This window comes from Chelonia mydas, chromosome 18 (genome assembly GCF_015237465.2).
Source record: "Chelonia mydas isolate rCheMyd1 chromosome 18, rCheMyd1.pri.v2, whole genome shotgun sequence".
NCBI lineage: Eukaryota > Metazoa > Chordata > Testudines > Cheloniidae > Chelonia > Chelonia mydas.
In genome coordinates, this window is record NC_051258.2 from 15,635,162 (window position 1) to 15,650,047 (window position 14,886).

The 14,886-nt window shown below is 48.3% G+C and overlaps 1 protein-coding gene across 6 annotated transcripts in view; it reads right to left on the reverse strand.

Annotated features, from left to right (window-relative positions):
- The window catches only part of ACAP3 (ArfGAP with coiled-coil, ankyrin repeat and PH domains 3), a 159,529-nt gene that overhangs the window by 100,209 nt on the left and 44,434 nt on the right, over positions 1–14,886 (reverse strand). The window lies entirely within an intron of this gene.

The window sequence follows — 14,886 nt, forward strand, 5'->3', positions numbered from 1 at the left end:
AACCATGTAGATCTGGGGGATGGAGTGAATGCACTGGCCTTTTCCTCTCTGAGGACTTGGTTTCACTGCAGTTAGGTGCTTTTAGCAAGGTGCTGAGTAGACACTTCTCCATGGCACAAAAGAATAAGAAACTAGAAAAGTTTGCCAGGTCTGACAGGCTGCACCAGGTCAGTGTTAAGGGACTTCAGCAGCTAAACCCAAGACTAGAGCAGCAGGAGGTGCTACAGGGCCACATTGAGGTCAATCAGCAGAGTGACGTAGGTGAGCCTGAGACTGGATTTTCAAGTGGTGTCACATGGAAGGATTAGGGGTGCACGGGCAAAGCGGGTGGAGGTAGGATTTGGGTGGCAGGAGGTGCTGTGAGTCAGCGCTGAGATGCATTGGTAGAGTTGTGCGATGCTATGTCTGGCTTGTGCTGTGCCTACTAGAGCTATCCCTGAAACCCACTGGGGATGTTGGCTTCATCCTCCAGCCCTTACTGCAGCTGGCCTGATTGCACCCGTAAGAGCAGTAAAAGAGCCAAACCGTTGCCCGGCATGGATGGGAGCACACTGGTAGGGTAACCACGTGAGTAATGACAGGTTTCAGAGTAGCAGCCGTGTTAGTCTGTATTCGCAAAAAGAAAAGGAGTACTTGTGGCACCTTAGAGACGAAAAGTTAGCAGTGATTACCTGAGCGATATGGTAGTCAGCGTGCCCCGGGATGTGTTTCAAGCACCATCCTGGGGCAGCTGACTGAGTGGGATCCCAGCCTAGGCTAAGCATTGCTCACCCTCTCACTCGCTCTGCAGCCCTTGGACTCTGGCCATTGACTGATGAGGCAGCAACTTCTGAAAGGCCACCGTAGTTTCTCTAAACTAGCATCCCAGCTCCATTATAATTACTGAGTCTCAGAAATAAACACCACAGCTTGTCATTTGTCCTGCAGCACCTCAAGGATGGGCCGATGTTACTTGACTCGGCTGCTACCCTTGGATTGCTGGAATTTCTAATCTTCTGCTATGTTTGTATTAATTATATTTCAGGGTGCAAAGGCAAATGAGAACAATAACTACTTGTTTTGATTAAGAGAATGAATTCTGGAGGAATACCCAAGGGATGATCTATGTTGAAGAGCTCCGATGCAGAGCTGGCTTCGCAGATTCCACCCACACAAACTCTCTACCAAGGAGACCAAAGCAAGGTGGGTAAAACATCCCTAATGAAATTCAAAATGCCCCTTCAAGCCAAATAATCCATTTTTTGGATCTAAACTGTCGCCTTGGCTGTAACATGCAAAATCGTGCAGTTCTGCGGGTCTTCATGACCAAATCACTTAAAAACATGACATTTCCGGGGTTGGGCGGGGGTGGGGGGTGAAAAAAGGCAAAACAAAACTGAAAACAAAATATGGGCCACAAAAGATCTGAAAATTGCTGCAGTCTTGACACTAAATTCCAGAGGTGACCTCACCCAAGCACACACTCATGGGACTGGTTAGTAAACCCAAAGGTGAATCACCATCAGGTTGCACCAAACGCAAACTCATTAACCCTTTTGTGGACCCTCCATACATCACAGATCATTTCTTTAATAGGAAAAGGCAAACTTTTTATGCCCACCATAACCAAATGGTTCTGAAATCAAAAGGAATTTTTTGAGTAGCAGAGTTTGGTCCTTCCCCATAGCAAGAGGTCCGTAAAGCAGATACAAGTGCTACTTCCACTGCTAATGTCATCAGGCCAAAGTCTCCAGAACCCACCCCTGTCAGCCATTCCTGGTGAGGGAAAAGGAAACCAAAACCACTGGCTGACTAGTGTTTTGTTGGTGCGGGAAGCAGAGCTGCTGTTTGGAAATATAATTGAATGGGGTTGGCTCTTAATCTGTGTTCCTTATCTTCAGATAGCGGAATTAAACCTTTTCAAAGAACATGGGGCTAATCCTACTCCACTTGTGTTTTGTGTTAGACTGGAAACTCTTTAAGGCAAATACTGTGTTTTTCCACATGTTAGTTAGTACAATGTCCAGCACGTTGGAGCTCAGATTGGATTGAAGCAGTGGGACAATACAAACGGAGGATGATAATAGGATTATACAGTGGTGATGTGAAACAACATCCAAGTTCTTTCATTATGTATCAGAAGGCATCATGACCCAACTGGACCTCGTTTAGCTAAATGCAGCGATTAGCATTAGTCACAATTTGCCTGCAACTTGTCTGAGTGTGCAGGCTGAAGTGGCAGGCTTCAAAACGTAGGGAGATGCAAGCAAGCCAGGACTAAAGAAGCTGTCATAACAATGGCAATCACCAACAATCATCTCTGAGCCTTAGCTTCCCCATTGTTAAAATGATAGACATCCACTTCACAGGAGCAGTGTGAGACTTAACTAATAAGTTAATTAACTAAATGATTCATGTTTGTAAAGTTCTTGGAGCTCCTCAGGTAACAGGCACTACAGGAAAGCAAGGTTGTATGGTATAATCAGTATTAGATGAATAAGCCGTAGCATTAAGTATTACAATATTATTAAACAGCTTAGACGTGAAGGGATCAACATACATTTCCTAGAGTGCCATGTCAGCACCTCTTTAGTTCATGGTGGAATAATGATCATAGTTTGGACTGACGTTCCCCTGTTAACTGGGTGTCTTAGACCCACATACCCCACATATTGCATGAAGTGAAGAATGAAGGAAATCTGACATTGAATGGTCTATAATAAGAAGTAAAACCATGTTTAAAAAATGCTTGGTTACCTCTGAGCCTACAAGACCTACAAGAGCAAGAGATTTGAAATGGCAAAAAATACTATACACAATTATGTTGCTTTAATAACAATCATTTTCATCTGAGGCTGTCAAAGCATTTCACAAGCAATGCTCAGTTAAACCTTGCGTCCTGCTGGGACGTCTGTTTGATCATTATTCCTCATTTTACAGACGGAGAAACCAAGGTACCGAGAGACGAAGGGCCAGATTTTCACACACTAGCTAGATGCACAAATGCATGAAAGCTGTGCGACTGCCCAAGCAAATGGCTAATTAAGGCACGTTTCCGTGCAAAGCTATTTTATTTGCAACCACTATCTCAATAGTTGTTCACGTGCGCTGTGCAATTGTGCACCTCCTTCATCTGAAAATCTTCCCCTGAGTCTCATGCTTCCAAAAGCGGCCGCTAATTTCAGGTGTTTCTCTTCTGGATGGCCAACGCTGTACACTCAGGGACTGCTCCTGCTCATGGATGCCAGTAGGAGGCACCTAGGCCCAGATCCTCCAAGGTATGTAGGTGCTGAACTTCCACTGAGGATCTGGGCCTTAGAGCCGAATCTAGCTCCCATTAAACTCAACATAATGACTTCCATTAACTTCAGTAGGAGTGAGAGCAATTCCCTAGGGCCTGATTTTTCACTGGCGCCAATTCCAATTCCACCCGACATCGATTCACGCCTCCTGACTCCCGGTCTTGTGCACTAACCCCTGGACCATATGGCCAGGATGTTCCTCACCATCAGTTTGCATGGTTGCGTGTCAAATTTCCCCAGCTTGCACTGATGACAACTGGTTTCCCTGGAGACTCTGAATGGGGCCCCTCCTGCAATCCAGCTGTTCCCAGTTGCATGTTGGGCCTGGACTCAGATAGACTTGCTGGGGTCTCGAGTATCTCAGCTCTCGACAAACTGCACATGAAATAGGTCCATGCTCCTAGCATCTGGAGCTGTGATTTTGCACCTCATGCTGTATGTGATCAGCATGCTGAGTGGCAGAGGAACTGCTTTGTAATTCCTGGAAAACCCACTTCTTTCTGCACCACATCAGTCACAGCGTGCACCCCATTGCTCTAATACCACCAGGCAAAAGGAGAGCCAGGCGAGCAGGAGAATTAGCCATTGCCATGACAATACACACAAGAATATTTTTTGTGGGCAGGAAAAGAGGCTGACTGATACTTCTGATATGATTGGAAGCAATCCAGTAGCTGCTCGGGCTTCAGCAAAGGTTATTTAACCACCCATGAGATTCACATCTCTGCACAGTGCGGGCTACGTTCCCCTTTTTGATCACAACAGAGATTCCAAAGACAGCTGACCTATACGTTTGTGAAGGCTTTCTGCTCACCTGAGAGCTCTATGACAAGCCACGGGGGAGAAGAGGGAGTAAGCGTCCCTTTAAATTTCATTTTAAGCTTAGATCAGTAAGGAGCAAAAGTTGTCTAGGTGGTTCTCAACCAGGGGTATGTGTACCCCTGGGGATACACAGGTTTTCCGGGTGGGACATCAGCTCAGCTAGATATTTGCCCAGCTTTACAACAGGCTACATAAAAAGCACTAGCAAAGTCAGTACAAATTACAGTTTCATACAGAAAATGACTTTGTTATACTGGTCTATATGCAGTTCTCAAACTGTGGGCAAGTTTGTTTTAATGGGATCACCAGGGCCAGCGTTAAACTCGCTGGGGCCCAGGGCAGAAATCTGCATGTGGCTAAAGCGAAAGCCCAAGTTTTTAAGCGAGGTGAAACTTGGGGTATGCAAGACAAATCAGACTCCTGAAAGGGGTACAGTCATCTGGAAAGGTTGAGAACCACTGGTCTAGAGTACAGGACTCAGACCCAGCGCTCCCAGATCGTCTTCTTGCCTCTGTCACAGACTTGCTGTGCGACCCTGGGGGAGCCACTTCCCACACGTCTCTGTGTCTCGTTCTCATTCTTAACAGTGGGAAACAAACCCCTCTCAACCTCCCAGTGGTGCTGGGAGGAGCGATTAAGCAATGCTGGTCTAGTGCTCTGAGAGCTTAGGTGGGCAAAGCGTGATGAGGACGATTATTATTTATGAAATCTGACTGTGGTTTATTGGAAATAGACTGAAACTGATCCCTGCCTTCAGAGAGCCAGCCAGGTGGAATTAGCTCCTCTCTTCCCTAGATCAAACCAGGGGAGGAAGTTTGGCACAGACATGGCTGCTTCTCGCTCAGTTCCCTCCCCCTGAAACACCAACAGCCTGATCACTAGCAGCTGCCAAGCTCCCATCCAAAGGAGCAGAGACTTTCTGTGTTGAAAAAACAGCACACAGGTTCCTCAAAGGAAAGCTTTCTGCTGTCCCCGCATGCTGCTAGGGGGCGCAGTGCTGCTGGAGGAGGTGTGAAATGAAGGCCCTGACCTTCCGGGGTCACGAGAAATCCCGTTGGACAGTTCTGCAAGAAACGAGGGTGCTGAGTTCATTGGCCTGGGGTGGGGGACACCGTCACCGGTGCCGTAATTCCCCTTTGTTTGCATTACCGTGAAACACCAACATTTAAACAGATTTTTAAATAAGGATCATGAGGAAAATGGAAAGTAGAGGCTGGGGAAAGCTTTGATGGAGCAATTGCTGACCTCACTAACACCTGGCTGATAAAAAAAAAAACCCAACATGGGGTTTTTTAAACCTCTTTTTTAAAAACATTATTTTGCATCTCTCTCTCTCTCTTTCTCACTATGAGCAGACACCACTATGGCAACAGCTCCATGGTGACAGTCTCCATGGCGAACAGATCCAGTAATTGCTGAGGCTTCCAGTTCAAAGCTAGGACTTGATTTGTGTGGATTTTTGCATTTCCTAGTGGAAATGGCATGGGGCCAGTGGCATGATGCTCAGGAGGCAGGAGGCGATAAGGGGCCCTGAGGAAGATTAGCGGAAGCCACGGGGTGGCGTTTGGAGATGAGAGAGCTCCCCGGGTAGTGAAATTACAGCCAGCGTAATAAAATACCATCGGAACATCCTACTTTCGGGGGCAAGAAAGGTCTAGGTTAGATTGCTTCTCGAGGCTACTGCTGCAGTGAGTTTGCAGTTCTCATACAGGGGGAAAGAGAGGAACCACACCAGCATCTGTCTGTCTGTCTGCGCTATGTTACACGCGAGTATTGTGGCCATCGGAATCCCAGGCAGCAGAGCTGTCACCCACTCCGAGATCTTTACTCCTAGCCTGGGGCTGAATCCTCCAGGCTCTGCAAGCACAATGCCACCCCAGTATCCCCCTGACACATCTGGTCCATTGTGGTTTAGTGACGCATGGGTTAATGATGTAATGGAGCTGCAGGGTTTCCCCTTTCCAGATCTAGCAGGGAGCTGGGGAAAGGGTTTCCCCTATTAGCTGCTGCCGGTAATAATACTTTACAATTATGCTAACACCTTTGGCCAGAGGAACTGAAAGTCCTTTAAAAAAAGAAAAGGAGTACTTGTGACTAGTCTCTAAGGTGCCACAAGTACTCCTTTTCTTTTTGCAGATACAGACTATCACGGCTGCTACTCTGAAACCTGAAAGTCCTTTGCAAATGGTAATGACGCCACGCGCTGCTAGGCAGGAAGCAGTGTTGTCAGCCGTGTTTCACACATGGTGATACTGAGGCACAGAAAGGGAAAATGACTCATCCAACATCACACAACAGAGACACGAGTAAAACCCAAGAGTCCTGAGCCCCAGCCCCCAGCTCTAGTCGCTAGACATCACATCCACTCCTGTCTGAGGATTTAACCCAGAACTGGAGGGGCCAGCAGTGTGTCAACAGAACCCGGGACAGGAGAAATGGGCTGCAGGATCCCACCCTCAGCGGCAGGCCCCACAGGGAGTCTAATACGCTATGTCTATTCAGACCAGGATGATCTCTTCTATCCATCCTTAAACCATCACCCCGGAGCCAGACACGGACACCAAGCACTCACATTTCCTAATTACACACAGCAGAGATGGGAGGCCTGGAGGCAGAGTGTTAATTTGGGATTAAGATGCACCTGAGGCTTTCCCTGCTCCCCAGCTGAGGGTCAGGGTCAGTGAAGTCTGTTGCCATCTGCGCCTCATTTGCCTTCTTCCTATTAGCTCTCCTTTCTGAACTGCCTGGACCTGGGCCAGCCACAGCCCCATTGAGCTGCTTCCTTAACAGTCAGCAAGAGCTGATGGCTTTTAAGCTCTGTGGCATAATAAACCATTTATAATCAAGACAAGGCTCTCCTGCCAACCTCTACTGCTGCCTTTCTGCACCTCCATTCATGCCTTCTTAAAGACACAGCTCTTTAAATAACTTGGGAACAATGCACAAAGGGCAGCCTGGGTAAATGGAAACTCTACACACTCCAGAGGCAGGGGAGGGGGATGATTAATTATTATTATTATTATTAATAATAATTTGTTGCATGGATTTAGTGCTGCTGAAAGGAACCAGCTAGACTGCCCGGGAGTCTGATATCCCCAGCTGACTCACAGCACAGGGACAGCATTGGTCTCATCCATGCAAATTCTGCCCCGCTGGCTCCTCACTTCTCAATAGGGGAACCAACTCCAGTGATTTAAGTAAGTTTCCATGGCCCTTGGGGTCTGCTTCTCCTCTCGCATCACGGTAAATCAGGACAAACTCCAATGCCACCAGAGGAGTTAAACCAGAGTAAAACTAGCCTAGGTGAAAGGAGAATCAGACCATTAGTGTCTGTAATTACGTTACTAAGAAGGCTATTTAGTACCAGCTAGAGCAGTGGTTTTCAACCTGTGGTCCGCGGACCCCTGGGGGACCACAGACTATGTCTAACGGGTCCGCGAAAGGTGACTATGAAAATAAAGTTTCAGATCCCAGAAGAGGCATTCCGGTTTTCTGATCAATCAAAAGTATGTGAATAGCCCCACTTACAGGTCAAAACCTGGAAGTGTAGTCGTTGCCATAGAAGCCCACAGTTTAGGGTCTTTCCTCAGGCTGCGAATGCCAGGCCGAGCACATACAACATTTGTAACTGAATGCTGTTCAATCAGGTTTCAGTCTAAGACTTCTATGTTTGGAGTCCACAGACCACAGGTTGAATTTCCAAAGGGATCCACATGTCCATTTGAAATTTTTTAGGGGTCCGCAAATGAAAAAAGGTGGAAAACCAGTGAACGAGGGTAATGGTTAAGGTCCGGTGTCCATTGGGAACTGGACAAAGACCCAGCAAATTCACTCCACTCTGGCCACTAAAGCTGATCAGAAAACAAGGGGTGGGGGAGAAATCGTGCAGTTTTCATGAACCCCTGCCCCCGTTTTTTTCATCAACATTTCAAATTTTAAAACATTTCAGCCATCTTAGTAGTTGACAGACAAATAAGAAAATAATGTCATGAAAACTCTGCACTATATCACACTTTCACCCACCAACCCACACATTTTTGTGTGTGTGTAGAAATTTTTAAAAATTTTGTGGTTGAAATATGTAGAAAATTTTCGGCCAGCTCCAGGGATCTCTGAATTGGCATCAGCCGGTAGTTCAGTCCCAGATTGACCTGACCCGGGGAAGTAGTTAAATAACTCCAGTGTCCCCACTGGTAAATTCCACTTCATAGCAGCAATAAGGCGGTGGGGTGGAATTTGCCCAACTATGCGGGATTGGCCTAACTCTTCTCCCATTGAAATCAATGGTAAAACTCCCATTGCGTTCAGTGGCAGCAGAGTCAAACAACTCTTGGAAAATCCCACCCGGGAAGTCGTTGTTCTGGTTTCACTCACCCAGGTGTAAATCTCCGAAATCAGTGGCACTATACTGTCAGTGAGGTCAGATCACATGGGGTAAACGAGAGGAGAATGAGGACCCATGTGTTCCAGGGAGATTACTGCCCTTCTCAGGTGATTAAAGTCACTTGTGCTTCCACCTTGTTGCTTGTAATGCCACCGCCGTGTCTTCTTGTCGCTAAGCATTGCCCACGGCTGATGGCTACAGACAGACACTGCACGAGACTATCTGGGGAGATGCATCTGGGGTGTGCCAGGATCTTGATCCAAGACAAAGGGCAAATGTCACCCGTTATCATATTTCATGCTAGCCTCAAGAAGGCTTCGGGAATGGATGGCTCCTCAACGCAAAGGATGGAGGGAGCATTTCTGCATGCAAGTTAGTGGTAGCTGGAGAGTTAATGCTGGGATCGTTCCAATGGAAATGTCCCCATATCCTTCAGATTGGGAGCAGTGCCCCTGGGGAGCATCTCAGCCCCGGCAGTGCTTAGTTAGGCCTCGGGATTTCCCTCCCCCTGCGCAAGGCACTTGTCTCCTCAAATGCCCTGATACAGCAGCACACTCTGAACCCTGCCAGACAGCCAGACAGCTCGCCCTGAGCTTTTGCCTGTCTGATCTAGATTTCCTCCTTGGATCCTCTCCGAAGACCATCTGTCCGCTGCAGGGAGATCAGACACAGATCCCTCCAAACTTCCCCTCTCGTCCCTCCCGCCACCTCGCTTCCACACGCACCCCTTCCTGTCTCCCAACAACACAAAGCTGCTGCCACCAGCCCATGCCAATGTATTTAGGATTTCTGTGAGACCTCAGTGAGGGAACCTCAGGAATTGCTGGGAATTCACCTTTCCCCTGCCCCTCTCTGATTGCTCCCAGCCAAATGCTAGTGCAAAGGGATGGGGTATTTCTCCAGCCACTGCCGACTGCAGCGTACACACATGCAGGAAATGTAAATGTTTATCCAATGCTTTGGCAACACGTTTGACTGCTGATCTTACAGCCCCAAAGAAGCATCTCCTTTCAGCTGCAGTGACTGTGCCTTGCTAACTTTCTTCCAGGAGCGGGGTCTGAAGACGCTGGAGAGAGCATTGTCTGGTGGTTTAGAGCAGGAGCCTGGGAGACAGGACTGCTGCGTTTGGTCATCTGGCTCGCACTGTGATCCTGGGTAACTCATTTAACCCCTCCCTGCATCAGTTTCTCCATCTGTAAAATGGGGGAAATAACACCTGCTTCACAGGGCTGTGTTGTGAGGCTTAACATCTACAGTGTTTCGAGAGCCTCAGACCAAAGGGGCTATTGAAGGACAGTTGTTATTATTTGTTACGATGACAATTGACATACTCTGGTGACGAATCAACCGTTTTCCTGAGCATCAAAGCCCCAGCTCCAAACCCGGACGTGGCTTTCAAGCAGTCGTGCGTGCAACAGGTCAATATAAATCTTTTACCCTCTAGTTCTTAAGTGCATGGAATCACAGCCAAACAGCTGTTCCATGCCGTGGCTGCTCAGACCTTCACAGCAACAACCAGAGGACTAAAGATTCTGTAGCTTCCCAAGCTCGGGCCCCTGACGTTTGAGCTAAAGCAGAATCTTTGTTAGCTGTGAACAGAAAAAAACCCTGACACACAGTGACCGGAGCTGTGACCACTGGGCAGTTGACTGCAATACATACAAACATGGGCTTCCCCATACCAGGTGGCAAAGTCCAGTCTTGGGATGCTGTCATGACCTGACCTTTAAGTGAAGGTAAAACTCTCATAATGGCCAATGGTGTAAGGCTGGCTGTCCATGGGGTAAGGGAGGTTCCTTCCTGGTCCCTGTGATGATCAGCTGATGCCTTGAAGCATAAGACTTGCTTCCCCGGTCTTATCGCATATATGTTGGTATGTGTGTAAGGTGGTGGGTGTCTTACCACCATCCTCTTTATAACTGGTACCGCCCCTCCCATTCAAACTCCTAGCTCCACATGGGGCACCTGATTATCATCCCAAATGAGCCTGAAGCCATGGGTTTTTTACCCATTTCCCTCCCCTTTATTAAGTAAGGATTAGAACATTTCCTACCAGCTGCTGCTAAACGCATGACACTGCAGGGGCCTGTCAATTCCTCACACTCTGGTTACAAAGGCACCAAACAGCAGACACAACAGACCAGCGGAGAGCTAATTATGGGCTCCTCTCACAGCCAAGATACACAGAGTCATAACCCTGCTCTGAATGGCCTACACACAAATAAACCATACCAAGGATCAGGCTCAAACACAACAGCATGTGGAGGTGGACTATATTTAACTGATGTAGCAGGATTGCTAGCCTCCTGCTCTTTCGAACACTGAGTGGGGATGAATCCACCGGCTTGGATAAAATAAGAGGGATTGAAACTTTAACTGGATGGAGGTCCAGGACTTGCTATATTCAGGGCTGAATCAAGTTCCAAAGAAACCCAGCTAGACCAAGGTGCCAGGGCAGCTTTCAGAGCTGAACACATGAACAATTGTTCCATTTATTCTGGGCTGGTGGTTCCCCGAGAAAACACTAGAAAGCCAAAGGCTCAGACAATATTGGCAAGTAGGTTAGGAGTAATATTTCATCACAGTTGAACACTCGTTAGATCAGTATCTGATCCTCACAGCAAAAGCAGAAAAGAATTGGTAAGAATATTTAAAGTATAACTGGGTTAAAAAAGAATTGGATAAGTGCATGGAGGATGGGTCCACCGCTGGCTATTAGCCAAGATGGGCAGGGATGCAACCCCCTGCTCTGGGTGTCCCTAAGCCTCTGACTGCCAGATGCTGGGACTGGAGGACAGGCTATGGATTACGCAATAATTTCCTTGTTCTGTTTGTTCCCTTTGAAGCACCTGGCATTGGCCACTGTCAGAAGCCAGGATACTGGGCTAGATGGACCACTGGTCTGACCCAGTGTGGCCGTTCTTATGTTCAAGCAAACAATGTCTGCCAAAGAAAAGAATCTGCAGCTTGGTGCACATAGAATCATAGAAGATGAGGGTTGGAAGGGACCTCAGGAGGTCATCTAGTCCCACCCCCTGCTCAAAGCAGGACCAGCCCCACCTACAACACATACCCATCCCTGACATGCTACTCTCTCCAGATCATGGATAATAAGCTTTCCGACCACATGGTACTAACTGAGTCATGTGATTTGCTACCCAAAAGAGGCTGTGGTTTACCTGACGATGATTTTCCTGAATGGATTAGGAGGGATTCTCAGCACCTTGTCTCAGCTGGCCTTGGACGGACCAGACACACAGGAGTGGAGATACGCAGGACCCAGGTAGACAAAGAGGAAACCCAGCAAATTCAAACAAGGAGGAGGAGGAAGTGATTCCAGACATTAGACAGAGGTGATGAACCTTGCTAAATCCATTCATTGGAAGAGAGGTCTGCAGAAAACTGCATCACTATCCTGTTTTTACAAGCTGCTGAGTGGTAAATCAACCAAGACTGTTCAGGGTTGCCGCCACCAACATGACTTGGAAGCCAGCATGCTTCCAACACCTGCAAATCAGAAAGGTACCTTCACCGCCTCCTGTGAAATGCACGGGACTACACAGATTTGAAAGACCCTGCACTTTCCCTCTCCCTGGTTAGCATCTGCTCACCCCACTCCTTACACTGCCTCCGTGCAGGCAGCATGCACTCTGGGATCCATCACGCTCCTCACTTGGAAAGAAGCGTCCTGGCAAATTAATTGTGGGCCCTTAACCTCACTGACCCCGAGCGAGACTGCCCAGGGCAGCCTTTGCAAGCAGGGAGGGAATGCTATCTGCAGTGACCTCAACGGCCATCCTCGGAACTGGAAACACTAGAATCCAAGGGACGGTAGTAAATTACAAATTGATGTTTCAACAAAAGCACATCCTAAAAAAAATAACCCCATGGGGATTGACTATGCACAGACTCACCAAAGCTTCCCATCCTGGCAGCAGTACTTCCCATGTGCATCACTAGAGCAAGGGTCAGGGGGCTGGAATGGAAAGGGTTTAGGGATGAAAGTGGCTCCCTCCAGACCAGGAAGGAATGAGAAGCCTTTCAAGAATGAACTCCTCGGAGTTTTACCACGGTTTAGTTTAACTGACTGAGGTCAGAACTCCTTTCACTGGCAAGAGCAGAGCTCTACAGCAGACTCGGCAAGGGGACAGGATTTATTCATGGTATCCCACTTACGCAGCGGTGAATGCCGTGCGATGAATTGCAGAACCAGATGCTAACTGGCCACCTAAGCTTCATTCTGCCCACTAATTGATTTCTGACCAGATCGCCCACTCCTTGGGCACGAGCTGCATAAGCTCAACACTACTGAATAATCTGGCCATTCTAGACTCATGCCAATAAAACCCTTATTATGTCAGGTGGCACCACTGTGTATTCCCTCCCTTTCCACCCACCCACACACCCTTTTATCTGTTACTGTAGAAAGTGCTATACCCATGTAACATGGCCCTGCATCTGGGGCAGTGTAACCCACTGCTCAGTGTGTGCTGTGTATCCCCGATCCACACGGGATCTGGGTCTGTTACCGTCCATCCCCTGCCTGCAGAGCCTGGTTCTGTAGCTAAAGCAGCTCATGCTTTTACCTCTGGGGGTCCCCAGTTCCATTCCAGGTAAGTTTGCCAAGATGGCAGCCGTCACCTCTGTGAAATAAACCACTGAGCACTCCTGACAATAAAGGCAAATAGACAGCGCTCAAAGGGCTCGGCAGCACTGAGCAATCATATTAGGACAGAGCCTGACCTTGAGGAGTCGTGGCAAGCGACGCAGTGTTGAATAGTCCGCCTAAATGGAGACTGTTTTGATTACCATGGTGTCATCTAAGCCATGACCAACTGAGGCAGTGTTGAACGTGTGACAGTCCCTGAGTGCTGAGGTGGGCTGCACGTTGTGTCAGTTACCACGTCTCCTGGGTCGACAGAGTCAGAGGCGTGAGGTGAAACACAAACCCGAGTGAGGAGACAAGCCCAAGAGCAAGTTGTGTCTGGAAGGCCCATACAGACGTGTACGGCACTGAGACATTGCGCTCAGCCTGTTTCCCAGCTGCTTTTCCACTGCTCTGCCCACCTTCCCGCTCGGTCCCTAGGGCTAGCCTCTCCAGCTACGTTCCAGTCAGGTCACCCCAAGTCCCAAATCAGTCTGAAGCCACATAAACGTAAACTCTTCCCTTTGGGTCTGCTAGGCACCGGTCTTTCCTGCTCCCTGGTCTGAGCCTTCCCCTGCCTCACCTTCTCACCCACACAGAGCTCCACATCTGCTCTCTGTGCCCGCTCCTCTCCAATTGACAAGGGCTCTTTTTTTTAAGCCCCACCCTGGCAGCCTGCTTCCTGCTCCACATGTCTGAATTTGAGCTAACTGGGCCTTCGTAGCTCATTCACCTTTATGTGGAGACTTATGTGCCCCATCAGAGGCTGATTGGTAGAAAGAGAGAAAATATCAGCCTTTAAGGCCTGGCATGAAATGGACCTGGCTCAGGGCTATGACGATGGAAATGCCCAGGGCACCGATGGTCACCCCTGGGCAAATGGCCTTAATGGTGGTGACAGATCTGCTGGAGGCAGAACCTTTCTAGATGCTCCTTCTGCCTTAGCCCAGCTCCTCTGACTGGTTTCTCCCCTGTGGGCCTGGTGCCTGGGGGAGAAAGCATGTTAGGTGCTTCCCTAAGTGCCAGCTTCATCACTGTCAAATGCCAAAGTTGCAGCGGACGGAAGGCAGCAGAAAAGGGGTTAACAGAGAAACGTTAACGCCCAAATTAAAACGAAGGTGGGGTTTTTTTAAGTAAAACTTTTTTTAAAAAAACATAACACTTTAAGATCTGAAAATGTCTCTATGGGCCAAATTCATTCCTCTCTGGGCCAATTCCTCTCTGGGCCACGGGGTAAATGATTGCCGCTATAGTGGCCTCCGTGGACTTGTGCTGATGTTCAGCAGGCCTGGATCTGACCTAGGGTGGTGGGTTTATTTTCCTCAGCAGAGTTGCACCTGCTTGCATTAGCTCTGGACTTGGCTCTGTGTCCCTGAGGCCTGCCACCACCTCAATGCTTCCTGCTCTTCAGAGACAAGCAGCTGCTGTAGCCCCTTTGGTCACGGATCTCACCTCACTAGAGGGCCGAGTAGCCAAATGAAATGCAAGAGATGCTTTTTGGGTTCCGACTGGCTGGCTGTGCTGGAAGTCATAGCTCTAGACAAAGAGCAGAGGGGGGTCCAAATGGGCGAGGAGCAGAGGCGAGGATTTTGGGAAACTGTCCCATACAGTACTTACAGCCGGTGAGGAATGCAGCCGGGGCCCTTTCAGTATTTACTGACTCACTTGGGGCTAATGGTTGGGTACGGTATATTCACAAGTCTAGTTAAGCGCCTATATGGTCATGTACATTGGGGCTTTCCAATGTATAAATT